The sequence below is a fragment of the Apodemus sylvaticus genome, chromosome 11, assembly GCF_947179515.1.
Source record: "Apodemus sylvaticus chromosome 11, mApoSyl1.1, whole genome shotgun sequence".
Classification (NCBI taxonomy): domain Eukaryota; kingdom Metazoa; phylum Chordata; class Mammalia; order Rodentia; family Muridae; genus Apodemus; species Apodemus sylvaticus.
Window position 1 is genome coordinate 77223174 of NC_067482.1, and position 5283 is coordinate 77228456.

A 5283-nucleotide genomic window follows, 5' to 3' on the forward strand; every position below is an offset into this window, starting at 1 on the left:
GTTCTTCAGGTGAGAATTCTTTGTTTAACTCTGTACCCCATTTTTTAATAGGGTTGTTTGGTTTTCTGGAGTCTAACTTCTTGAGTTCTTTATATATATTGGATATTAGCCCTCTATCTGATGTAGGATTGGTGAAGATCTTTTCCCAATTTGTTGGTTGCCGATTTGTCCTTTTGATGGTGTCCTTTGATATTAACCTAGAAAACTGGAATACCCAAAACATAATCCACACATCAAATGAGGTACAAGAAGAACAGAGGAGTGGCCCCTTGTTCTGAAAAGACTCAGTGAAGCAGTATAGAGCAGAATCAGAACAGGGAAGTGGGAAGGGTTGGGTGGGAAAACAGGGGGAGGGAAGGGGACTGATGGGACTTTCGGGGAGTGGGGGTCCAGAAAAGGGGAAATCATTTGAAATGTAAATAAATATATCAATAAATTAAAAAAAATATTGACATGGGGGTGATGTTTAACATTTCATCTGGCAAGACCCTTTCAATGGTATCTTTTAGTTGGATTTTCATTGCTAAATGTAGGAAGGGTTAAAGCAAATGATTATGTTGTTACTCAAGGGATATTAAGAAAAAGCAATCTTTTAAATCACTATAGTAGGCTGTAGACTTAGATTTTTTTCAAAACCTATTTTTTAAGATTTATTATTTTATGTATATAAGTAGCTCAACTTCAAATTATAGGATTGTAACAGTCTTCAGACATGACAAAAGGCATTGGATCTCACTACAGATGGTTGTAAGCCACTGTGTAGTTGCTGGGAATTGAACTCTGGACCTCTGGAAGAGCAGTCAGTACTCTTAACTGCTGAGTCATCTCTCTAGCACTCAAAAACTACTTTTAATAAGAGTTCTCAAACACTTCAACCCCAATTCTAGTCCACTATTCAAATGTAGTGGACTAGAGAAATTATGATAAATAGGACAAGGAGATGTGGACTTGTTTAGAAGTAGTTTTTTGAGGGGACTATAATCTCTGTTTGTCAGGATACCAAACATGAATCAGAAGCAGTGGCACAATTCAGCAAAAACAACCAAACCTCCACCAAATTGGCACAAATCAGCAGAATCAACCAGGACTAGCCAGACACCAGAAGAACTTTTCTGCCATGCCTCTCTCAACAAATTGAAAATCAGTGAAGATGCAAGACCAATGAAGCGTTACTAAGGTAGTTATGCAAGTGCCCCATCACTGACCATTGAGTCCTATTCATACTCTTTCCAAACATCATGTGTCCTCCCACAGGTCTTGCCACAGCAAAACACCACCCAAGTCTGCATCATGTGACATAACCCAAAACTTACACATCAATAGCCCATGCCTTAGGTAACTAAGAAGTTAAAGGGATTCCAGATTGTAAGGAACCCACAGGATGAATAACTTTATTGACTGCTCTCAGATCTGTTAACATCCTCCATTTTACAGATTTCTTTTAATGATAACTATAGAAGAATTTCAAGGGCTAATGGATTCTTCTATATGTAGAACCTTCAACTGCTCTTTAACCAGCTGTCCTAGGGGCTGGAACTTTTCCTTAAGAGCCATTGCTCTATCCAAACAGGCTAGTAAGTTAACAATTTTAATAGGGCAATTGGTACACTATCAGCAATGGCTGCCTTTTAAATTTGGAGACCCAACTTCTGCTGTATCCTCTTTATAGACAGTCTGAACAGTCTGTAACTATATTTTATAACATTTTTAATACCTTTATCAGGTATTAATGTCCCTGAAGTTGGAGTAACGCTAGTCTGTGTAAGAAAAAAAACAAACAAACAGTTTTTTCTCTTGCCTGGCCCCTGCTCCCCGAATGACAACTAAGACTAATTACTTATTAGTAAATGCCTAGGCCATAAGCATTGGCTCATCCCCTGGCTAGCTGATAACGTATTTAACCCTTTCAAACTGTATCTTCCACATGGTTAGTTACTTCTCGTCAGTTTCATGCATCCAAGTCTGGGGCAAATCTCATTGTTCTGTCTTGAATTCAACTGCCTTGCTGGTTTACGACAGTCTCCCCAGCATTCCCAGGTGAATCTTTGTATTCTAACCTGTGATCACCTATATGACTTATAACTTCTGCTTAGCAACCATGCTTCTCCCTCAGCCTCTTGCTCAAATCTCCCCTGCCTCTCACTATTTCCCAGAATCCTATCTCTTCCTGGCAGTGACCCACCTCCTACTTCCAGCTTCAACTAACTGACCATGGCATTTATTGGCAGGTTCTATTTATAAGAGATTCTCTTTACAAGTCTTATGTTTACCATTCTTGAAATACATCTCATCCCCATAAATTAATGGCTATATCTGCCACATATTCCTTAATCATTTTATCTGACCTTCTGGTCTTATATATTTAACAGATTTAGACTTTGTTTTACCAAAGACAATGTCCCAATCCCTACAAGCTGTGTAGATACTGTTTGAAAGGGCTAAGCTGGATTCCAAGAATCTTGTGAAATTGTTACATCAGCTCCTATATCCAGTAGGACTTCAATCTCAATTCCATCTCACTGTAGTTTCAACTTTGGTCTGTTATTATTTATAGCACTTCACCAACATTTTTTTTCTGGTAGCTTCCTAATCTCTTTGTCTATCCACTTGAGCTGCTCTACTTTTATTGAAGTTAGTTAAGTTTAGTTAAGTTTAAAGCAGCTCTGTCCGTTATATTGGGGCTTAATCTTTCCAGTTGCTCTCTAGAACAGTCTCTCTTTGTCTGGCAAACCAATTTTCTTTTTCTTTTTTTTTTTAACATATGAAGCTGTTTAATTAGGTTGTTAGCAATTTAGAACACCAGGTTGTGAGGATACATCCTGTTTGTCAGGGAGAACTGAGATCACAGGTAGCTCTGGAGCTGAGAAACAGTTTTAATTTTTGGCAAAATCTGTGAGTCCACAGTTTCCTGATTAGCCTTTGACTGCTCTGTAATCTCATATTTCTCCTTCTCTGTGTCGAAGATCTCACCCTCCTGAAGTAAGTCAGTCAGGTATTTGGGGATTTTAACCTCACTGATATCTTTTGTAGAGGTCGCAATGACAAATTTCTTTCTGGTGTGTTCTGCGCAGAGGGACTCTGTTGACGGAAAGTGGTCCAGTCACAAGTAGCAAGTCATTGCCTAGTTGCTTCATGAAAACCACTCTGTTGCCCCTGTGGTGCCCAGTGAAGATGATCAGGACTGTGCCTGGAGTGACACTGTGGCGCAGCCTTCTCACTTCTGGCTGAAGGGCTTTCCGCCATGGCTCAGCAACTTCTGAGGCACATATTTGGTAGGGATTTTTCAACGTTTCACCACCAGGGTGCTATCTTTCTTGTCTCCATCAACTGTTTTTGTGGCAGTAGCAAGGACCTTCTTTTTCTTCTTTTCAACCTTAGTCTTAGCCAGGCAGTTGTGATACATGCCTTTAATCCCAGCACTTGGGGGGTAGAGACAGGTGGCTTTCTGAGTTTAAGGCCAGCCTGGTCTACAGAGTGAGTTCCAGGACAACCAGCTCTACACAGAGAAACCCTATCTTGAAAAGCAAACAAAGCAAAACAAAAAACAAACAAAAAAAAATCAACCTTGGTCTTGGCAACCGAGTATTTCCTTTTGTACAAGGCCTTTCTGGAATACACAGCACATCGGGATTACCTGCCAATCCCTCTAACCAGGACAGGGTCTCAGCTGCAATGGCTCCCCTTCCTGGGCGTTTTAACCTTAGGCTGCCCCTTTTTTGGACACACTAGAGGCCCAGGCACCAGCATCACTGCTAGCCTCTTTGGACACAGTGTTCTTCTCTGCCTTTTTACCCATCTTGCCATCTTGCAAGACAGGAAAGAGAACTGATTCTGGCTTTTCTATGCCCAGTCTAGTGCCCAAATAAACACATGGAGACCTGGTATATTTATTTAAAAAGCCTCTTGCACTATAGCTCGGCAAGGTTCTCATCTATTCTAGCCCTATTCTAACTTATCTAAATCTGCCTACTACACAGCCATGTGCCCCATTACATTCCAGCCTAATCTTGTCCTGGCTGCTCCTGGTCCATTAGTGTCCTATGGTGACTCCCCTGGTAACCTGCTCATGGTGAATCTCTGGTGAATTCTCTCTCCTTCTGGTTCCTTTAAGGATTGAATTGCAACTACCAGATTATGTGTGCTGTCTTCCTGCCTAGAGGACTGGTCTGCCGCTCTTGAGTCATATTTGGTATTTGCTATGGGACTGAAGTCCTGCCAAAGAAGATCAACCTTGCCCGCAAAGAACTATTGTAGAACAGGTCCACTTCCCCACATTCTAATAACTTTTCTCTTTTACCACCTCTGCTGGGTGGTGGCCTAAATAAGAGGTTGAATGCTTATTAAAAGTGGGCTGCAAAAATTTTGCCTACAGCCAGGCGGTGGTGGCGCATGCCTTTAATCCCAGCACTTGGAAGGCAGAGACAGGTGGATTTCTGAGTTCAAGGCCAGCCTGGTCTACAGAGTGAGTTTCAGGACACCCAGGGCTATACAGAGAAACCCTGTCTCAAAAAAAACCAAAAAAAAAAAATGCCTACAATAACTCATTCTGCATATTGAAAGTCAGTAATTATATTAAGAGATTCAGGGGGGCTGGAGAGATGGCTCAGCGGTTAAGAGCACTGACTGCTCTTCCAGAGGTCCTGAGTTCAATTCCCAGCAACCACATGGTGGCTCACAACCATCTGAATGGGGTCTGATGCCCTCTTCTGGAGTGTCTGAAGAGAGTAATAGTGGTGTACTCATATGCATTAAATAAACAAATAAATTAATTAATTAAAAAAAAGAGATTCAGGAAGATCTAATAATACCATAATAATGTCATATAACTCTAACTTTTAACTGAATCATAAGGGGGGCACTTTACTTATTTTTCCTGGTTCATAACCTGCCTTTCCTGTTTTGTTTTTTGTTTTTTTGCATCAGTTTAGAGGCTCTAGAAAGTGGTATTCCTTTTACTATATGAAGGAGAATCCAAATTAGTTCTTTTTATAAACTGAAGTCTCTTATTTTGGGGGTATTTGTTGTTAGTCTCTCCAAAAAATGACTGCAAACTCTTTGCCAGTGTTCATTTTCTGCCATAATGAAGCAATTTGAGCACTAGCAAAAGACACCGTGATTTCTGCTGGGTCTATTCCTGCTAACTGACAAAGTGTCATTTTTTCCCCTTTAGAATCAATTCAGAAACTTTTTCTACATAGGTCTTTAATATTTCTAGTCTGTTTGTGTGCTGAAAATATCCATTCTAAGAGATAATCTACTATCTGCATAAAAAGTCTATGGAAG

General features: G+C 40.4%; 1 pseudogene; it reads right to left on the minus strand.

Moving 5' to 3' along the window:
* Positions 1-2791: 2791 nt before the first annotated feature.
* Positions 2792-3804, minus strand: LOC127696770 (60S ribosomal protein L6-like; annotated as a pseudogene).
* Positions 3805-5283: the final 1479 nt, after the last annotated feature.